General features: G+C 38.1%; 1 long non-coding RNA gene across 1 annotated transcript; it reads right to left on the reverse strand.

The window, feature by feature from the left end:
* Positions 1-1,408: 1,408 nt before the first annotated feature.
* Positions 1,409-9,480, reverse strand: LOC133234140 (uncharacterized). Its single transcript, XR_009732039.1, has 3 exons — positions 9,355-9,480; positions 2,986-3,169; positions 1,409-1,784 (listed from the first exon to the last, which is right to left on the reverse strand). It is a non-coding gene; the product is annotated as an uncharacterized LOC133234140 (long non-coding RNA).
* Positions 9,481-23,449: the final 13,969 nt, after the last annotated feature.

Below are 23,449 nucleotides of genomic sequence, written 5' to 3' on the forward strand. Positions count from 1 at the left end.
CCTTGTCCTATACAGTTGTTATTGTTCAATGACTAAGTTGTGTGCAATGCTTTGTGGCCCCATGAACTGCAGCACGTGAGGCTTCCTTATCCTTGACTATCTCCTGGAGTTTGCTCAAATTCATGTTCATTGAGTCAGTGACGCCATCCAACCATCTTATCCTGTCAACTCCTTCTCCTCTTACCCTTGCAGTCCAAGAGGCTCTCAAGATTCTTCTCCAACACCACAGTTCAAAAACATCACTTCTTCAGCATCCATCCTTCTTTATAGTCCAACTCTCACATCCATACATGACTACTGGAAAAACCATAGCTTTGACTATACGGACCTTTGTCAGCAAAGTAATGTCTCTGCTCTTTAATATGCTGTCTAGCTTTGTCATAGGTTCTGATTAGTTATCTATTTTATAATAATAGTATATATACATCAATCCCAATCTTCCAACTCATCTCCCCTGTCTTGGTTTCCATGTGTTCACCCGTTCATTCTCTAGGTCTGTATCCCTATTTCTGCTTTGCAAATAGGTTCACCTGTACTGTTTTCCTGGATTCCACATATATAAGTTAATATACTATATTTTTCTTTTCCTCTCCAGGGGTCTTCCAGGTGCCAGACATAAAGGTTTTTCTTACAGTGACCCTCTGATTATCTTTACTTTCCCCTCACCCATATGTTTTAAGAGAACTTTAACAAACTGCAGCTATTCACAAATGTGGTGGCCCTGCTTGGTTTTTGTTTTGTTTCAATAAATGACATGGCACGTCCTAGCATGAAGGAAGCATGGTTTCAACTCTGAAATATTACTGCATTTGGCCTTTACTTGGGATGCGGGCCTTTCCGACGGGAACCTTATTTAGCCATTCATTAAACACTTATGGTGGGAAAAGAAAATTTAAGTGTATGCTTGAATCCAGGGGCTGCACTGTAAGGCAGCTGACCTACTCAGAAAGGCATGGCCAGTGAGAAGGCAATGAGGACAAAGCCCGTTCTAGGCCTGGAAACAAGTAGCTGGTGGGAGAAGCTTCTCCGCTGCTACAATCTGGGTGGTGGCAGAAATGCTGAACTCCTCCAGGGGCAAGCTGGGGTCCACTCCTGCTGTTACCCTGCCTTCTCTAAAATCCCTGGAGCCACACCACCCCAGGCAGCAGCACGGTGGTCTCTAACCTCACCGCGTTTCCGAGTAGCCCACGCTCCATCCTCGGCTCTGTTAAGGTGAGAGTTTATGGAAACACTGAGAGCCCTATGTTTGTGTTCAGCCCCGCATCAGGTCTGAGTGATAATGAAATCTTGTTCCTGTCACGCTGGGGGATTGCAGAGAGCAATCGAGACTGGTAAACAGAGAAACTTACCGTGATGATTGTACGTGGGTTTTAAAGGGCAGGTATGATTAGAAATGTGACTCTAAAAAGGGATTTCAACGTTCCAGATTTATTTCTCTTCCACAACTCTCCTGTCACATCCACTTAGTTTACAAATACAAGCAAAAGAGTTCTAATTTCAGCAGTGGGAAGCTCCGAAACAGCTTGGACGAAAGCAGCCTCATGTCCCGTCCTTCTTGGCATTTGAAGAGCCCTGGCCACCAGCGCGGGACCGAAGGCGGTGGGAAGCGGCTGAGCAGGCTGGAGGCGAGACAGATGGTGATGGATGTGTCCGATGCGTGGTGCATCCGCTAAGCAGGCGTTCCAGCTCGGGTTCCTGTCGTGCGGATTAATCCAGAGCGTGTCAGCCACTCTCGCCGTAGCCCCGCTCTGTCAACAAGTGCTTCTGAGAGGACAGATTCCAAACTGTAAACATAACAACTTGTTTTAAAAAATGACAAGAAAAAAGGAAGAAAAGAAAAAAGAAAAAAGTAAGAAGCAACAGCAAAGCTCTCACTCTGTGGCAAGCCTTGTAGTAGCAGGTGGGAATTCTAGACGTCTTTATTCTTGTGGCAAACTGGCTATTATCTGGTGCATTCTGGCACGTTCTCTGAGCTGGACAGCTCCAAGGAATCCAGACTCAGCATCATACTATATACGAGGCTTTATGCCAGCACTTTCACTTAAGTACTTAAGTATAGGAAGAATGTTAGCAGGACTATTAACATTTTCTTTTCTTTCAACCTGTGAAGTATCATATGCCATCTACTACCTGTTGTTGTTACTGTTTCGTCACTAAGCCCTATCTCTTTTGTGGCCCTATGGGCTCCTCTGTCCCTGGTATTTCCCAAGCAAGAATACTGGAGTGGGTTGCCATTTCATTCTCAGAGGATCTTCCCAACCCAGGGATTGAACCCACATCTGCTGCATTGGCAGGTGGATTCTTCACTGCGGAGCCACCAGGGAAGCCCCTATTATTTCTATTTGTTACGTGGCTCCATAGGGAGCAGGGTAGGGATTGGATCATTTAGTCTCCTAGCATTCCTTGTTGTGAGAAATTCAACTTTTGGGGATCCCAGCCAAAGACAAGGTTATTCAAAGACAATCCCAATAAACCCGATTCCCAGTTTCCCAGCATCTATGGGAAGACTTGTAACCCAAATCTGGTCAATAAAATTGAAATGGAAGTCTGCTGGGAAAGGGGTGGGAAGAAGTAACCTTTAAAATGCTTGCTTTTCTGATGAACAAAAATGGATGTGGTTTCCAACAACTTTTACTCCTTTCATAGACTTCCTGTCTTGTACTCAGATACAATGGCTGGAGCTGCAGCAACCTTTCTGTGATCAGAAGATAAAGGCTATGAGTGCCAGACCCAGTAGACCTACTAGAGCTGACTCACTGAAACAACAGTAATTGCCTATTTCTCCTGCTGTTGTGGGAGAAAAGCAATATCTTGTTTTTTAAAGCCTGTGTAATCAGATTTTATACTATAGAAAGCTAAACCTTTCCTACTCATATGGTGGGAAAGGATGGAACTATTCTTTATCACTGGAGGGAGATTCGGCAATTGCAAGCATCTAGCCTAAGATGTATAACCAAATTGAGATTTGACCCAAGTAATTATCACCTTGTGGGGATTTGGGCAAAGCAGATGTGAAGTCTCAAAGCAGATGGTGGAGTTCTCTTAATTGGGGGGATCAAAGTTGAAGCACCACAAAGTCTTTTAGGGATACTCTGGCTGTTTAGGTCTGGGTATATAAAAGCAGACTCTGTCTTGGTAGAGATTAACAGATCCAAGAAGGAAGACTGATCTTTAAGAAAAAAAAAAAATTGGATTTTACAAAAAAATCTTCATTTTGCCATTACTCTACAACATTGACTTAGTTTCTACTGTACAGAAAAGTGACTCAGCTGTACCTATACAAATATCTTCTCTTATTTTGTGGATTTATTTCTCATGTAGGTCATCACAGAACACTGAGTAGAGCTCCCCATGCTGTATGTTAGGTTCCCATTGTGTGCGTGCTACATCGCTTCAGTCTTGTCTGACTTTCTGCAGTCCCGTGGACTGTAGGGCTTCCTCTGTCCATGGGATTTTCCAGGCAAGAATACTGGAGTGGGTTGCCATGACCTCCTCCAGGAGATCTTCCTGACCCAGAGACTGAAGCTGCGTCTCTTACATCTCCTGCATTGGCAGGCAGGCTCCTTACTGCTAGCACCACCTGGGAAGCCCAGGCCCTCGTTAGCTGTCTGTTTTATGCATCATAGTGTATGCATGTCAATCCCAATTCATCCCACCCCCCGTACCCCTCTTGGTGTCCATACACTAGTTCTTTATGTCTGTGTCTTTATTTCTGCTTTGCCAATAAGTCTGTCATACAGAATGAAGGAAGTCAGAAAGAGAAAAAAATATATATTGTATATTAACACATGTATGTGGAATCTAGGAAAATGTGTAGATGATCTTACTGACAAAAGAAGACTGAGCTTCTACACTAATTTGGCTTCATTTTTCTGGAGAACTGCACTAAAACAAAACAAAGACAAATTTTTTAAAAAAACTGTCTTCTCTCAGGACCTCAGGGCACGAGTCATTTTCAGGCAAAAGCGGAACTCCAGCATTGCCCTGCTGTAAAGAGCCCGATCTAAAGCCTGCTTCTCATGCCATCCCTTATACTTCCCTCTCTCCATCTGGCTCTTGCTTTTTGCCACTTCTGACATTTCCACATTCTCCTGTTTGCACTTCTGCATAGCCTTTCTAGGAAGTATTTCTCCCCTCAAGCCTAGTATACTGCCTCCCTACAGAAGTACTGCCTCGATGCTTTGCCTGCCAAGTCACTTCAGTCATGTCTGACTCTGTGTGATCCGCATGGACTGCAGCCCCCTAGATTCCTCTGTCCATGGCATTCTCCAGGAAAGAATACTGGAGTGGGTTGCCATGCCCTCCAGGGGATCTTCCTGACCCAGGGATTGAGCTCACATTTCTTATGTCTCCTGCATCCGGCAGGTGGGCTCTTTACCACTAGCACCACCTGGGAGGCCTTTACTCTGCCTGAGTTGGGAATACTGAACCCCACTACGATGAGGGAAGCCAACCAAATGTGCTGGCCTTCATTTAGGCTGGATTTTGATGCCAATGGAGGTGCAACAGTTCTTTTAAACCTTTATTTATTTATTGGCTGTGCTGGATCTTTGTTGCTTCATGGGCCTTTCTCTAGTTGTGGTAAGTGGGGGCTACTCTTTAGGTGTGGTACTCGGGTTTCTCATTGTGGTGGCTTCTCTTGTCGCAGAGCAAGGGCTCTAAGGCACACAGGCTTCAGTAGTTGCGGCACTAGGGCTCTGGAGCACAGGCTCAGTAGTTGTGGTGCGTGGGCAGTAAACAGCACAAGCCTTGATCTCAAACTGGGAAATGTACCCTGTTCTCTTCATTAAGACCACAGTGTCAACTCTGAACCCAGAGACTTGGTAACTCAAATGCTACTCTCCTCTTTAAGCTCCTCCCCACTAAACACACACACACACTCACTCACTTCTCTCTCACTCAGTACACAATGGTGTAACCAGAATAAGATGACAGTAGTGAACACACTTGGAAAAAGAAAGGTGATGGAGGCAGCAGATACTGATCATAGTGATTCTGCTTGAAAACTGTGAAGATTTTTAACCCCTGGTGGAGTGGAGTTCTAGTCAAGTCTTGCATATGCTCTCTAGAAAGTTTCATTTGTCCATTTCCTCTCTATTCCCTCCTGGCTGTAGGAGGGGTTCATCAGAGGTCCTAGAATTGTCTCAAGTTTCAGGCAGAGCCATTTTGCAAACTTGTATCTTCTTAGATTCATTCCTTTGAAAATGTAGCTGGATTCCAATTCATTGACTTTCACCCAGCTCCATGTGCTAGTAATCGGGCCTTGATAGCTTCCGAGATATTATATATAACAGTCATTAGCCTACTTATTTTTGCCCTCATACCTCTCTCTCAACTTAATTAAAATTACCTTAAAGCTCTCAGATTCCATATGATCTTTGCCCTGAATCATTTTATCCCTCTACAAGGTTAGTCTGGACATTTGTCATTCAAAGTCTTTTCCAATTTCTTCTCTTACAGTTTGAGCTTCAGAAATAGTTTTCCAACCCTACAAGGCTCCACATTTCCAGACTCTTTCTGTTTCATTCCAACTCATTTCTGCTTGTACACAGGTTAATTTATTCAGCTCATGTCTTTCTTATAACAACTTTCCTAAATTCATAGTAGTAGCTAATATATCATTAATAACAGTTATTTAAAAAAATTTCCCTAGCATTGCAAACTTGGGGAAATGTTCTGTTCTCAATGTTTTCATTGTTAAGCATGGATCATCTTTTCAGCCTTTATGCCCTTACCAATATCACATACATCAAGCTTCTGTCATGTGATACCCTATTTTTGGAAATGATATTCATTTTAATTAGGATAAGTAAGTTTTTCTGTTAAAGCATACCAACCTTCAAATCTCCATGACTTAACAGAATAAAGGATTATCTCTCATTTAATTCAGGTAAGATACAGATGAAATAACCTTCTTTCTTCCCCAAGTTACACATCTGAAACACACAGTCTTCAAGATCAGCATGGCAGAGGAGGAGAAGAAACATTTTGTCTAGCTTCTTGAAAAGGGAACCCCACCCACACTGTTGGTGGGAACATAAATTGGTACAGCCACTATGGAGGCAGTGTTGAGGTTCCTTTAAAAACTAAAAACAGAGTTACAATACAATCCTTCAATCCTACTTCTAGGCATATATATGAAGAAAATTATAATTTGAAAAGATACATGCACCCCAATGTTCAAGGCAGGACCGTTTACAATAGGCAAGACATGGGAGCAACCTAAGTGTCTATCAACAGAGGAATGGCTAAAGAAGATATGATAATACAATGAAATATTACTCAGGCATTTAAAAGAAACAAATGATGCCATTTGCAGAATATAGATGAACCTAGATACTGTCATACCAAGTCAACTAATTCAGGCAGAGGAAGACAAGTATCATATAATATTATGTGGAAACTAAAAAGTGATACACATAAGTTTTTTTACCAAACAGAAACAGACTCACTACCATAGGAAATAAACTTCAGGTTACCAAGGGGAAAGGGGCAAAGGGAGGGATAAATCCCTTTGGGGATTTGGGATTAGCAGATACAAACTACTATGCATAAAGTAGATCTTATAACAAGATCTTACCATGTTTCACAGGAAACTATATTCAATATCTTAAACTATAATGAAAATAATCTGAAATTAATATCTATTATATATGCAATATATATGTATGTACTACATATTATATATACATAACTGAATTAGTTTATTGTACTCCAGAAACTAACACACTATTGTAAATCAACTAAACTTCAGTAACAAAAACACAAAAACTCACAAAAAATGTCTTCTCGAGATAGAGTCAAGGCAAGTATGTTTCAGATTGAAGGATCAACATGTGCAGAGAAAGCAAATTTTAGGTTAAGAGTCAAGAGACTAACTCAAAATTGTTTCTGATGATGAAAAGATGCATTCCAAGATATCATTACACTGGACTTCTTTTTGTTCCGGCTTTTAGCAATTTTGAGGACATATGGAATTCATGGGAGGAATGGAATAGGGAAGGACAGAAATACAGTATTTGAAATATTACAAGAACATGTAGTACCTACAGACAGGAGCAGAATATTTTTTTGTCTAACTTTTGCTTTTTATTTTTAATTTTCTTTATTTTTAATTGGACGATAATTGCTTTACAATATTGTGTTGGTTTCTGCCCTATATAGACATAAATCAGCTGTAGGTATACACATGTCCTCTCCCTCTTGAACCTCTCTCTCACCTCCCACCCCATCCCATCTCTAGAGGCCACAGAGCATCAAATTTGAATTGCCTGCATCATACAGCAGATTTCCACTGGCATCTAATTTTACACATGGTACTGGATATGTTTCAGTGCTACTCTTTCAATTCTTCCCACCCTTTCCTCCCCGACCCCCTGCTCCCATGTTCACAAGTCCATTTTCTGTGTCTACATCTCCATTGCTGCCTTACAGATAGGTTCATCAGTACTATCTTTCTAGATTCCATATGTGTTAATGTGTTAATATACAACATTTGTCTTTCTGTCTCTGATTTACTTCACTCTGTGTAATAGGCTCTTGGTTCATCCACCTTATTAGAACTGGCTCAAATGTGTTCTTTTTCATGGCTGAGTAATATTCCGTTGCATATATATATACCAAAATTTCTTCATCCGTTCATCTGTCAGGGGACATCTAGGTTACATCCATGTCCTAGCCTTTGTAAATACTGCTGCAGTGAACATTGGGGTACATGTATATCTTCGATTAAGGTTTCCTAAGTGTATATACCCAGGGATTCTTGGGTCATATGTTAGTTTTATTCCTAGTTATTTTTAAGGAATCTCCATACTGTTCTCCATAGTGGCTTTGTCAATTTGCATTCCCACCAACAATGTGAGTGGGTTCTGTTTTCTCCACTCCCTCTCCAGCATTTATTAGAACTAGAATATTTTTAATGCCTTCACTGTCAGAGATGAATATATGTGTTTCACATTACTTAGAAAACAAGTTTAATTAATCATTATCTTTCACTTAGTTCTGCCTTCAGGAGTTGCTTTAAGGGCAATTATTATGGATCACCAAGATAGAATGACAATATAATTTATTGACCAAACTTGGACACTTTTGTGAGTGAAAGGCTATACTATAAATACAGTGGGGCAACGAGTGTTAACCAATCATATCCTGGGAAAACAGGGATATATGGTGTCATGGAATTTCTATAAAAATCATGAAATGTTCACATCCATATTTATAATGGAAAAGTAAAAAAGTATGATATTAATAAACAAATAGACAGGTATTCTAATTCTCATAAAATTATCTAATGCACAGTTGATAAATGAAGTTATAAATAAAACATTTGATACCATGAAAAGAGTTCACAATACATTAAGATATGAGAAAAGTTAAAATTTGATTTCTATTCATAGTGTGGAGGAAAACAGTGTAGACTTTTACAGCATATTAACACTGTTCAACTTGAAATGCTGAACGGCAGAATGGCGTGTGTGTATGGTGGTGGTGTGTGTGTACTTTTCCTTTACTTAATCATATTTTCTAGCTTGATTCATTCTTACTAGTCAGCAGTTTAGGGAGTCCTGTAAAAAGTCTTTAAAAAGTTACTTGTGGACTTGAACAAGGTTTTTAACTAGTGGATTCAGCTGAAGGGCAGCTCAGAGTCAAAGAAGAATAATTCTTCCCAAACGTATAGCACTTCCACTTTAAAGAGCTTTCATGTGCATTATCTGATTTGATCTACTCAACAGCAGACAGGTATTATAATTCTCATTTTACAGTTTCAGATTTGGAATTTCTGAAAGATTAACTTAATTGCCCAAAGTCAAAAAGATGTTTGGAGATAAGGTGGGAATATAGTTCCTGTCTCTCAACACTGAGTCCAAATTTCTTTCAAAGGTAGATTCTTGGCGCCCTCCTGGCTCGCTGGCTGTGACCTGAAATTTTATTACAGACAGCGCTGAGGGGCTGCTATTGGGTTAGAGGGGATCTCTGGAAAATTTGTCTTGAAACTTCATATGCACTACTGATGTACTTAGCAGATTGGGTCTTGCCTGATCACCAGAAAAGTAAAACACTGAATTTAATAAAAATTCAATGCTAGTCACATAATCTGAAGGCTTGATTGTGTCTGAAGGGTGTAACATTTAAGATTTATTTTTCTTCCTGGTAAGATTTACTCCAATTCTATTTTATATAGTTTACAGTATTAGCTTAGCTTTTCCCCCATAAACAAAAACACAGGGTCACAAGCCTTCTATTCATTTATAATAAACTTGCTATCATTATTAATGTATCTTAGGGGATGTTCATAAAGAGTGTGTGGGTGGGTGAAAGGAGTTAAGCATTAGTTTGGCTTCCTTGATGGCTCACCTGTAAAGAACTGGCCTGCAATGCAGGAGACACAGGAGATGCTAGTTCGATCCCTGGGTGGGGGAGATGCCCTGGAAGAGGAAATGTCAACCCACTCCAGTATTCTTGCCTGAGAAATTCCATGGACAGAAGAGACTGGTCGGCTACAGTCAATGAGGTCACAAAGAGTCGGACACGACTGAGCGACTGAACAGGCAGGCACACACGTAAGCATTAATTTAGCCTTTGCATGCCCTCTGCTTATGACTCAGAAATGTGCATCTTCTCATTTAGGTTTGTGAGCATACTGTTTGTCAGGGCTCAAATCTAGCCGGGACTATTTAATTAATCAGTTAGAAACATGAAGATCTGCCATTGTTATTTCTTTGGAAGTTAAATGCTAAATTTGTGAGTGATGGAAAAGAGTTATGGGATAAATCCCTAATATATGTTTCCTGATGCTTATTCTAATGAATATAAAGCTTCCTGACTCCTGTTCATTATGTATATTTTTGAGTTAGAGCAGACACTTAATTTCATATTTAAATAATTGCTTTGAATAATCACAGAATTAAAGGACAGTCACTCACATCTGCATAATTTCTAGTCTTGAAATCTGACAACCTAGTCTCAGAGACCTGGCCTCAATTTATATTGTAGATGTTTAATAGTTAGTATTCCTTTGAAATTTATAGCAAATATTTCATAAATTATTCTCAGTAGACTTTATGTCAGGTACTTAATAGTTTATGTTGTTCTGAGACCTTATAATTTGCAGATGGCATTTAAAATGGTTGTCTGACTACAGATTCAGGTAGGAAGGGAGAGGACATTGTAAGCTAATTCCAGGGAAGTTTTTCTGTTAATGTATGCACTTATTTTTGATATTTTGTTGTCTTTTCATTTGCCGAGAGTAAACAAATAAAATCAGATTTTGTTTTACAACATGAAGCAAAGAAATGTGGATGCAGTAGACAAAAGTGTATAAATCTCGACTGAGCACCATGGTTCAAATCTCAGCTTCCCCAATTAGCAGATGAATGAATTAGGGCAAATTAGACTTACATTTCTCATTTGATTTCCTAATTTTAAAAAGACCCAATTTGTGAAGTTGTTCTTCCCATCTGGTGTTAGCAGTAAAGATCCTGCCTGTCAATGCAGAAGACATAAGAGACACGGGTTCTATCCCTGGATTGGGAAGATCCCCTGGAGGACGGCATAGCAACCCACTTCAGTATTCTTGCCTGGAGAATTCCATGAACAGATGAGTCTGGTGGATTGCAGTCCATGGGGTTGCAAAGAGTCAGACATGACTTAGCTACTGATTAGCAACAAACGGCTTCTATTAGGCTACAACAGCAGAGTTAAATAGTTGCAAGAGATATTATATGGCCCACAAACCCTAATATGCCTGTTTCTTTATGAAAATATATATATTTAAATGTTGAATCACTATGTTGTACACCATAGTACACTATGTTGTACTATGAAACTAATGTAACATTGTATGTCAATTTTACTTCGATAAGAAAGAAAGGTTTGCTCCCTTCTGAAGCCTGGCATGCTGCAGTCCATGGGATCACAAAGAGTCAGACATGACTGAATGACCTGAACTGATCAACCTAAACTCACTGATTTAAAAAAATGGAGGAAAAGAAGAAGTAAAACTCTCTCTATTTGCAGATGACATGATCCTCTACATAGAAAACCCTAAAGACTCCACCAGAAAATTACTAGAACTAATCAATGACTATAGTAAAGTTGCAGGATATAAAATCAACACACAGAAATCCCTTGCATTCCTATACACTAATAATGAGAAAACAGAAAGAGAAATTAAGGAAACAATTCCATTCACCATTGCAATGGAAAGAATAAAATACTTAGGAATATATCTACCTAAAGAAACTAAATACCTATATATAGAAAACTATAAAACACTGGTGAAAGAAATCAAAGAGGACACTAATAGATGGAGAAATATATCATGTTCATGGATTGGAAGAATCAATATAGTGAAAATGAGTATACTGCCCAAAGCAATTTATAGATTCAATGCAATCCCTATCAAGCTACCAACAGTATTCTTCACAGAGCTAGAACAAATAATTTCACAATTTGTATGGAAATACAAAAAAACCTCGAATAGCCAAAGCGATCCTGAGAAGGAAGAATGGAACTGGAGGAATCAACCTACCTGACTTCAGGCTCTACTACAAAGCCACAGTTATCAAGACAGTATGGTACTGGCACAAAGACAGAAATATAGATCAATGGAACAAAATAGAAAGCCCAGAGATAAATCCATGCACATATGGACACCTTATCTTTGACAAAGGAGGCAAGAATATACAATGGATTAAAGACAATCTCTTTAACAAGTGGTGCTGGGAAATCTGGTCAACCACTTGTAAAAGAATGAAACTAGAACACTTTCTAACACCATACACAAAAATAAACTCAAAATGGATTAAAGATCTAAACGTAAGACCAGAAACTATAAAACTCCTAGAGGAGAACATGGGCAAAACACTCTGACATACATCACAGCAGGATCCTCTATGACCCACCTCCCAAGATATTGGAAATAAAAGCAAAAATAAACAAATGGGATCTAATTAACCTTAAAAACTTCTGCACATCAAAAGAAACTATTAGCAAGGTGAAAAGACAGCCTTCAGAATGGGAGAAAATAGTAGCAAATGAAGCAACTGACAAACAACTAATCTCAAAAATATACAAACAACTCCTACAGCTCAACTCCAGAAAAATAAATGACCCAATCAAAAAATGGGCCAAAGAACTAAATAGACATTTCTCCAAAGAAGACATACAGATGGCTAACAAACACATGAAAAGATGCTCAACATCACTCATTATCAGAGAAATGCAAATCAAAATCACTATGAGGTACCATTTCACACCAGTCAGAATGGCTGCAATCCAAAAGTCTACAAATAATAAATGCTGGAGAGGGTGTGGAGAAAAGGGAACCCTCTTACACTGTTGGTGGGAATGCAAACTAGTACAGCCACTATGGAGAACAGTGTGGAGATTCCTTAAAAAACTGGAAATAGAACTGCCTTATGATCCAGCAATCCCACTGCTGGGCATACACACTGAGGAAACCAGAAAGGAAAGAGACACGTGTACCCCAATGTTCATCGCAGCACTGTTTATAATAGCCAGGACATGGAAGCAACCTAGATGTCCATCAGCAGATGAATGGATAAGAAAGCAGTGGTACATATATACAATGGAGTATTACTCAGCCATTAAAAAGAATACATTTGAATCAGTTCTAATGAGGTGGATGAAACTGGAGCCTATTATACAGAGTGAAGTAAGCCAGAAGGAAAAACACCAATACAGTATACTAATGCATATATATGGAATTTAGAAAGATGGTAACAATAACCCTGTGTACGAGACAGCAAAAGAGACACTGATGTATAGAACAGTCTTATGGACTCTGTGGGAGAGGGAGAGGGTGGGAAGATTTGGGAGAATGGCATTGAAACATGTAAAATATCATGTATGAAACAAGATGCCAGTCCAGGTTCGATGCACGATACTGGATGCTTGGGGCTAGTGCACTGGGACGACCCAGAGAGATGGTATGGGGAAGGAGGAGGGAGGAGGGTTCAGGATGGGGAACACATGTATACCTGTGGTGGATTCATTTTGACATTTGGCAAAACTAATACAATTATGTAAAGGTTAAAAATAAAATAAAATTTAAAAAAATGGAGAGAACAAAAACTATCAAAAATGTTGTAAAATTTCCAACAGGTGATGATTTTCAAGAAATCAAAAGCATAGAAATAATAGAAGATAACTTTATTAAATTAAAAAATAAAAAGATAATAGCAACAAGAATTATGTTTCTCTTTATGATAGAGTACATTGTAGCAGAGACTTCTTCCAGAGGCTCAGCAGTCAAGAAACTGCCTGCAATGCAAGATTCACAGGAGATGCAGTCTCAGCCCCTGTGCTAGGAAGATCTCTGGGAGAAGTAAAAGGCAACCCACTCCAGTATTCTTGCCAGAAAAATCCCATGGACATAGAAGCCTCATGGGATACAGTTCTTTGGGTCACAAAGAGTCTGACATGGACTAACACCTTAACACCTGGTCTGACACGCTAAGACCTAGAAAGGTAGACACCAATTGTGGGTGAAATATACAATAAAAAAGACTCATAATACTTGCAACCCAGATTTTTAAAAGCTCCCTTTCTGATTGAAATAATTTTATCTGCTGATACTATGCTTAATAGAGGAGAAACCTACAATGGAGAAAGATAGACTAGACAGAAGTTCTAATATTTGTTATAATAGTGTGTAGTGGTTAACATAAAATTACAAAACAAGTAGAAAAAAAAGGCATATAAAGCAAGAGAAACTAAAATAAAAATAAATCATATACTGGCTGTATACTAAATTATAATGATTTTTGTAGTGCAATAAATGGTTCAAACACTCCAATTAAAGTACAGAAAATAATAAAATTGGATTAAAGAAAAAAGGAACACATGCTGCTTACCAGACATGCATTTTAAATGTGAGAGCATTAAAAATGGCAATTTAATGGATGAAAAACAACATGCCAGGAACTAACTGAAACAGTGGCCGTTGACATTCTAGGAATCAGCAAACTCAAATGGACTGGAATGGGTGAATCTAACTCAGGTGACCATTATATCTACTACTGTGGTAAGAATCTCTTAGACAAAATGGAGTAGCCCTCACAGTCAACAAAAGAGTCCAAAATGAAGTACTTGGGTGCAATCTCAAAAATGACAGAATGATCTCTGTTTCCAAAGCAAACCATTCAATATCACAGTAATCCAAGCCTATGCCCCAACCAGTAATGCTGAAAAAGCTGAAATTGAATGGTTCTATGAAGACCTACAAGACCTTCTAAAACTTACACCCCAAAAAGATGTCCTCTTCATTATAGGGGGCTGGAATGCAAAAGTAGGAGGTCAAGAGATACCTGGAGTAACAGGGAAATTTGGCCTTGGAGTACAAAAAGAACCAGGGCAAAGGCTAACAGAGTTTTGCCAAGGGAACGCACTGGTCATAGAAAACACCATCTTCCAACAACACAGAGAAGACTCTACACAAGGACATCACCAGATGGTCAACACTGAAATCAGACTGATTATATGTTTTGCAGCCAAAGATGGAGAAGCTCTATACAGTCAGCAAAAACAAGACTGCAGCTGACTATGGCTGACTATGGTTCAGAACACCTTATTGCAAAATTCAGACTTAAATTGGAGAAAGTAGGGAAATTCACTAGACCATTCAGGAATGACCTAAATCAAATCCCTTATGATTATACAGTGGAAGTGACAAATAGATTCAAGGAATTAGATCTGATAGAGTGCCTGAGAAACTATAGACAGAGGTTTGAGACATTGTATAGGAAGCACTGATCAAGACCATCTCCAAGAAAAAGAAATACAAAAAGGCAAAATGGTTGTCTAAGGAGGCCTTACAAAAAGCTGAAAAGATAAGAGAAGCTAAAGGCAAAGGAGAAAAGGAAGGATATACACATTTGAATGGAGAGTTCCAAAGACTAGCAAGGAGAGATTGGAAAGCCTTCCTCAGAGATCAATGCAAAGAAATAGAGGAAAACAATAGAATGGGAAAGACTAGAGATCTCTTCCAGAGAAGGCAATGGCACCGCACTCCAGTACTCTTGCCTGGAAAATCCCATGGATGGAGGAGCCTGGTAGGCTGCAGTCCATGGGGTTGGACACGACTGAACGACTTCACTTTCACTTTTCACTTTCATGCATTGGAGAAGGAAATGGCAACCCACTCCAATGTTCTTGCCTGGAGAATCCCAGAGACAGGGGTGCCTGGTGGGCTGCCGTCTATGGGGTGGCATAGAGTTGAACACGACTGAAGTGACTTAGCAGCAGCAGAGATCTCTTCAAGAAAATTAGAGATACCAAGGGAACATTTCATGCAAAGATGGGCACAATAAAAGACAAAAATGGTGTGGACCTAACAGAAGCAGAAGATATGAAGATGAGGTGGCAAGAATACACAGAAGAACTGTACAAAAAGATCTTCATGACCCAGATAACCACGATGATGTGATCACTCATCATGAGTCAGACATCCTGTAATGTGAAGTCAAGTGGGCCTTAGGAAGCATCACTATGAATAAAACTAGTGGAGGCGATGGAATTCTAGTTGAGCTATTTCAAATCCTAAAAGATGATGCTGTTAGGGTGCTGCTCAATGTGCCAGCAAATTTGGAAAACTCAGCAGTGGCCACAGGACTGGAAAAAGTTAGTTTTCATTCCAATCCCAAAGAAAGGCAATGCCAAAGAATGTTCAAACTACCACACAATTGCACTCATCTCACACAATGGCAAAATAATGCTCAAAATTCTCCAAGCCAGGCTTCACCAGTACGTGAACTGTGAACTTCCAGATGTTCAAACTGGATTTAGAAAAGTCAAAGGAGCTAGAGATCAAATTTTTAACATCCGTTGGATCATAGAAAAAGCAAGAGTCCAGAAAAGCATCTACTTCTGCTTTATTGACTATGCCAAAGCCTTTGACTGTGTGGATCACAACAAAGTGTGGAAAATTCTTAAAGAGATGAGAATACCAGACCACCTGACCTACCTCCTGGGAAATCTATATGCAGGTCAAGAAGGAACAGTTTAAACTGGACATGGAACAATGGATTGGTTCCAAGTTGGGAAAGGAATATGTCAATGCTGTATATTGTCACTCACTTACTTAACTTAGATGCAGAGTATATCATGAGAAATGCCAGGCTGGACAAGGCACAAACTAGAATCAAGATTCCCAGGAGAAATATCAATAACCTCAGATATGCAGATGATACCACCCTTATGGCAGAAAGCAAAGAAGAACTTAAGAGCCTCTTAATGAAAGTGAAAGAGGAGACTGCAAAAGTTGGCTTAAAACTCAACATTCCAAAAAATAAGATCATGGAATCAGGTCCCATTACTTCCTGGCAAATAGATGGGGAAACATTGGAAACAGTAAGAGACTGTATTTTTTAGTGCTCCAAAATCATTACAGATGGTGACTGCAGCCATGAAATTAAAAGACACATGCTCCTTGAAAGAAAACCTATGACCAACCTAGATAGCATATTAAAAAGCAGAAACTTTCTTTTACTGACAAAGTCCATCTAGTCAAAGCTATGGTTTTTCCATTAGTCTTATATGGATGTGAGAGTTGGACTATAAAGAAAGTGGAACACCAAAGAATTGATGCTTTTGAACTGTGGTGTTGGGGAAGACTCTTGAGAGTCCCTTGGACTGCAAGGAGATCCAACCAGTCCATCCTAAAGGAAATCAGTCCTGAATATTCATTGGAAGGACTGATGCTGAAGCTGAAACTCCCAATACTTTGGCCACCTGATATGAAGAAGGGAGTTATTGGAAAAGACCCTGATGCTGGGAAGGATTGAAGGCAGGAGGAGAAGGGGACAACAGAGGATGAGATGGTTGGATGGCATCACCAACTCGATGGACATGAGTTTGAGCAAGCTACGGGTGTTGGTGATGGACAGGGAAGCCTGGTGTGCTGCAGTCCATGTGGTCGCAGAGAGTCAGACGTGGCTGAATAACTGAACTGAACTAAAAGAGAGTTGGCTTGAATATATTAATAGTTGTGTGTGTGTTCAGTTGCTCAGTCATATCCAACTCATTGCAGATCCATGGACTGTAGCCTACCAGGCTCCTCTGGCAAGAATACTGGAGTGAGTTGCCATTTCCTTCTCCAGGGAATCTTCTCAACCCAGGTATTAAACCTGTGTCTCTTGCATCTCCTGTATTGGCAGGCAGATTCTTTAACACTAGTGGCACCTGGGAAGTCCATATTAATATTTCACAGTCTAAGAGAAAAGTTCTGCTAGAAACAAAGAAGTGGCTTACACAATAATAAAAGGGTTAATCTACCTATGGAGAAGGCAATGGCACCCCACTCCAGTACTCTTGCCTGGAAAATCCCGTGGGCAGAGGAGCCTGGTAGGGTGCAGTCCATGGGGTCTCGAAGAGTCGGACACAACTGAGTGACTTCACTTTCACGTTTCACTTCATGCATTGGAGAAGGAAATGGCAACCCACTCCAGTGCTCTTGCCTGGAGAATCCCAGGGACGGGGAGCCTGGTGGGCTGCCGTCTATGGGGTCGCACAGAGTCGGACACAACTGAAGCAACTTAGCAGCAGTAGCAGCAGCAACAATCTACCTATATCATATTAAACTTCTATATAAATATTGCTTTGAAATACATAAAATAAAGTTGTAAGAACTAAAAAAAAATAGAAAAATACACAGTGTTGTAGAAGATTATTAGTATACTTTATTGAATAAGTGATAGAACAAGTAAACAAACCAACTGTAATCTTTGTTAAACAATATCTTAAAAAGATCTGTAGGAAATATACTTAATAGTAAAATCTTAAAAGCTTCCGCCCTAGATACTGGGTCAGCAAAGGAGACTATTATCACTACTGAAGTTACTTGCCAATGCAATGAGGTAAAGGGAAAGGAATCCAAAGTGTAAGGATTGGAGGTAGAAATTACAATTTTATTTACAGTTGACATAATTGTTTACAATTACATAATTTTAATTTTAAGAAAATCTACCAAATATTAAAACTAATAAGTAAATGTATCAAAGTTGCTTGATACACGGTTCTTATAAAACATTAATTGTATTTCTCTGTACCAGTAACAAATGAAAAGGAAATAAAATTTGAATAATGATACTTTTTATGCTGGCTTCTAAACATCAAATCCTTAGTAATAATTCTAATAAAAGATTTCAAGACTCCTACTCTGAAATCTACAAAACTATGGAAAAATTTTAAAGAATTAAATAAACGGAGCCACATTATGCTTATAAATTATAACAATGGGCTTCCCTGGTGGCTCAGACGGTAAAGCCTCTGCCTACAATGCAGGAGATCTGGGTTCAATCCCTGGGTAGGAAAGGTCTGCTGGAGAAGGAAATGGCAACCCAGACCAGTATTCTTGCCTGGAAAATTGCATGGATGGAGGAGCCTGGTAGGCTACAAGTCCATGGGGTCGCAAAGAGTTGGACACAACTGAGCGACTTCACTTTCTTTCTTTACATAGGTATTAATTCTCTCCAAATTGATTTATGTATTAAATACATTTCCAGTTAGAAAAGATTAATTATATTATTATATAAATTTTTTTGTATTAGGGAAGAGTGAAGAAAGTTTATGTTTTAAAATGTATGTCGAAATTAAAAGAGACAAGAATATTCAAAACAATCGAGGAAAAGCAGAGTTAAAGAAATTGCAAAACCAGAAAGCAAAACATTACAACGTCATAGAAATTCATACAGAGCTTTTAAAAACAGACCACTGGAACAGATTAGAGAGATCATAGTCATAAGTTTATCTCATATGAGACAAGATGACACTATAGTTAATAGGGAGAGAATGATAATTTTAATAAATGATGCTCAGTTAACTGATACCCATATATAAAAAATGTAATGTTGACCTTATCTCACATTAAGTGCTAACATCAGTTCCCAGTAAATTGTAGATCTACATTTGAAACCCGAAACAATAAAGCTTTCAAAAGGAAAAGAAATGCATTAGTGACCTTGTAGTAGGACAGAAAAGCAGTAACCAAGAAAGGAAAAATATTAATAAATTAATCTCAATTAAAATTTAGAAGCAGTGTTTATTAGAAGAAACTATTCAAGAGTAAAAAGTCAGAGTAAGGGAAGATATCTACAATGGGAAAAAAACCAAAGACAAATGACCCAGGCAGAATATATAAAAATAACTACAAATAATTAATAACAGGAGAAAGCTAATTAAGTTTAAATTGGAAAAAAGACTTGAACAGATAGTTCACAAAAGAGTACATCAAAATGGTATGTAAACATACGAAAATGTACTCGACGTCATTAATCGTCAGGGAAATGTAAATAAAACTATAACACAAGGCTACTGCACATGTACTGAGCAAATGTCAAACTAACATCAAGCAGGGCTGAGAAGTGAGACATCTAAGGTGCAAATTTTGAGAAAGAGCGTACTTTTATATTTGATCGATGCACAGTCTGCACAAATCCGAAGGTGAGTGCCTCCTTTCATTTTGTGCTCTTGGCATCTAAATCTTAAGGAGAAACCCTCTTAGGTTCATGCAATAGATTAGAGTACAGAACTCAATAGAACTCAATGAGAGTGAGCACTTTCTTAAGTTTTCAACCCTACTTGCCTCTACCCAGTTGTGACCCTGATGGTTACAACTGGGTAGAGGCATGTACCCATTGTGAGGACAGGAATCAGTGGAAGTATTTCATTGGCACAACCACCTTGATAGAATTGTTGACATATTTACTAAAGATACATATCTGCATACCTATGACATAGCTAGTCTGTGCTCTGCTTAGTCACTCAGTCGTGTCCAGCTCTTTGCGGCCCCATGGACTGTAGCCCTCCAGGCTCCTCTGTCCATGGGGATTCTCCAGGCAAGAATACTGGAGTGAGTTCCTATGCCCTCCTCCAGGTAGCTAGCCTAACTTTTGTGATTATACTCAAGACAAACTAATTCATGTTTCTCAAATGTCAAGTATGAGGATTCTCATGACAGCAAAATTTCTAAAACAAAATGTAACGTTTCCAAAAAACAAATGTAATATTCATCAAGAGAAGAATATGTGAATACTCTGTTGTGTGATAGTTCAATGGAATAATATTCAAGGATGGAAATGAGCAAAATGCCACTAGACACAGCATCATATGTAATTAATCTCACAAATATAATGTTGAGTGAAAACAGGCAAACACAATGGATCATATTTATCGATTTAGAATAATTTTAAAAGAAGGTGCAATATACTGGTAGGATTAGAATTCAGAAAAGTGATTACTTTTGGGAAATAATTTACTGAGAAGAGGACAAAAGGAACTTCTGAAATGCAAGTGATATCATATAAGTTGACCTGAAGAGAGTGAAAACTGTGAACATTTAGTCAGCTGTGCACTTATTATTGGGACAATTTTTGTTATTGTTCCTTGCAGGTCTATTGATTCTGGCTTCTTATACTTGAAACTCTATCACTAGGAACATGGGAGTTTAGGATTTGTATGCCCTTTTAATGGCCTGTAACTATCATGAAATGATGCTCATTATTTTCAGTAACACTATTTACTTTGATATTGAAAATACACAACCTTGATTTCTTTTGGCTGTTATGAGCGTGATACATCTTTTTCCATCATTTTACTTTTAACCTGTTTGCTTCTTTAAAGTGTGTTTCTTGCAAGGAATCTATAGTAAGTTCTTAATGTGTTGTTAATTTAACAATTTCTGCCTTTTTAATAGAATTTTTAGATAATTTACACTTAATATGATCATTTATATGATTGTGTTTACCATCTTGCTATTTTTTTTCTACTTGTCTCATTATGTTCTTTATTGCACTTTCCCTGTTTGTCACACTTTTATGGATTGATTGAATATTGTGTTTTTATTATATCTTTATTTACTCACTACTTAACTAATATCAACAGAGTACTTAGTCCTGTTAGTATATCAGAGGCTTTTTTAGGATTTATTAGGGTTTATTCATCTTTTAATACATATTTACATGTATTACATATGTTTACATATGTTTAACTTATCAGAGTCTAAACCCTACTAAAATTACTTTACATATGTTTAACTTATCAGAGTCTAAACCCTACTAAAATTACTTCTCACATAGTAGAAAACTCATACAAAAATATACTATAAATTTTCCTCTCCTGGTTTTGTGCTTTTTCTGTCATACATTTTATTGCTACATATATTATAAACCCCACAGCCCTATTTTTGCCTTAAGATTTATGCAAATTTTATAAATATATTTATTCTGGTAAAAAGTTTACTAAAATGAGAGAAAGCTTTAATATCACATATATCTAAAGTTAAAATCAATTTTATTAAATATCCATTGTGGTTAAAATATTTTGAAATTCTAAGAAAAACAGTTGTTTAGTTGCTAATTCATGTTCGACTCTTTTGTGAGCCCAGGCTCCTCTGTCCATGGTATTTTTCAGGCAAGAATACTGGAGTGGTTCCCATTTCCTTCTCCAGGAGATCTTCCTGACAGACCCAGGGATTGAACCCATGTCTCCTGTTTGACAGGTAGGTGCTTTACCACTGAGCCACCAGGAAAGCTAAAAAAAATCAGCAAACACTTAAAACTGAAACACATAATCAAATGAAAACCCTACATGTGAAAACAGGTAGCTTGCTAACAAAACAGCATTTAAAGTGCAACCTACAATTCTAACAGAAGCCCAACTACACTTATCAGAAAACAAAGTACTAGTCAGGAACGAAGGAACTAGGAATTCAGTTCAAGCAGTAAGAAATAGAAGTTAGTAAACCCAAAGAAAGCAGCAGAAATAGTTGATAAAAACAATGAAAAAAAGTAAAAACTGATTGAAAGAAAAGATTTGAACATGAGACTAAAGACTAGTTTCTAAAAAGACACTATAGACAAAATCTGAGAAGTATGATGAAGAAAAAGAAAGATGAAAATAAGCACTGAATGTAAGGTAGGTATACTGACAAATTTAACAGGTTTTTAAAGTATTGAAAGGGTATGATGAAATATACGTGATTAAATCCATAAAACTTGATCAAATGAACTAATCTTCAAAATATTTTAAACACTAGATTTTGAAGAGGAAAATTTAAAAATCCATTAGATTATATTTTTAATATATTGAAATGGAATCCCAAGCCTTACCCCCCACCACCATGACAAAAAAAGTAAAAAATTTTAAATTCAACAAGATAGATGCTATTGTGGCTGTGGAGTAACAGGTAACTTCATGTATTTATGGTGGAAGTGAGAGCTGGAAGTCACGGTTTTAGAAAATAATCTATTATTTGAAATAAAATCAAATACACATGTACTTAAATAGCATTGTATATATAAATATGGAAGGCTACCCCACTGGCTTAGCAGTAAAGAATCCGCTTTACTGGAGAGAGGCAGGACACGCATGTTTGACCCCTAGATTTGGACAACCCCCTGGAGGAGGGCACGGCAACCCATTCAATATTCATACATCCATACATGACCACTGGAAAAACCATAGCTTTTTCTGTATGGACCTTTGTCAACAAAGCAATGTGTTTGCTTCTTAATATGCTGGTTGGTCATATCTTTTGGTCATAATATCTAGGTTGGTCATAGGTTTTCTTCCAAGGAGCAGTGTCTTTTAATTTCATGGCTGCAGTCACCGTCCACAGTGATTCTGAAGTCCAAGAAGATAAAATCTGTCACTGTTTCCACTTTTTCCCATCTATTTGCCATGAAGTGATGGGGCCAGATGTCATGATCTTAGTTTTTTGAATGCTAAGTTTTAAGGCAGCTTTTTCCTTCTCTTTCACCCTCATCAAGAGGCTCTTTAGTTCCTCTTTGCTTTCTGCCATTAGAGTGGTTTCATCTGCATATCTGAGGTTATTGATATTTCTCCCAGCAATCCTGATTCCAGCTTAAGAGTCATCCATCCTGGCATTTCACATAATGTACTCTGCATATAAGTTAAATAAGCAAGATGACAGTATACAGCCTTGACGAACAAGATTATTTATAATATGTAATGACTGAAAAAAGCTCAAAGCTCCTTGTTATTCTCAGATGATAGATGAAATCTCTACAGAAGATTATTTATTAGGATGAACAAGATCAGCAAGAATGTTAGATTAGTATATACTATAATATAAAATAATAATGGAAAATAATCAGAGTCCTATAGATCAGCAACAACAATAAGTTATGCAATTAGAAAGATTAGATCTTATGGTTGCTGGGGTGGGAGGGATAGTTTGGGAGTTTGGGATGGTCACGTATACACTGGTATTTTCAAAATGGAAAGCCAACAAGGACCTATTGTATAGCACAGGGGAAAAACAAAGATTACATATGAAACAGCAAAAATAAATCAAGTAATGATCTTGTAATATATTTAACAAAACTATGAATGATATTTCAGAGTAAAAATATAAAATTTAACTAAAGGGCTTTTAAAAAGACCAAAATGAGCATAGATCTATACTATA

This window comes from Bos javanicus, chromosome 21, assembly GCF_032452875.1.
Source record: "Bos javanicus breed banteng chromosome 21, ARS-OSU_banteng_1.0, whole genome shotgun sequence".
Lineage (NCBI taxonomy): Eukaryota > Metazoa > Chordata > Mammalia > Artiodactyla > Bovidae > Bos > Bos javanicus.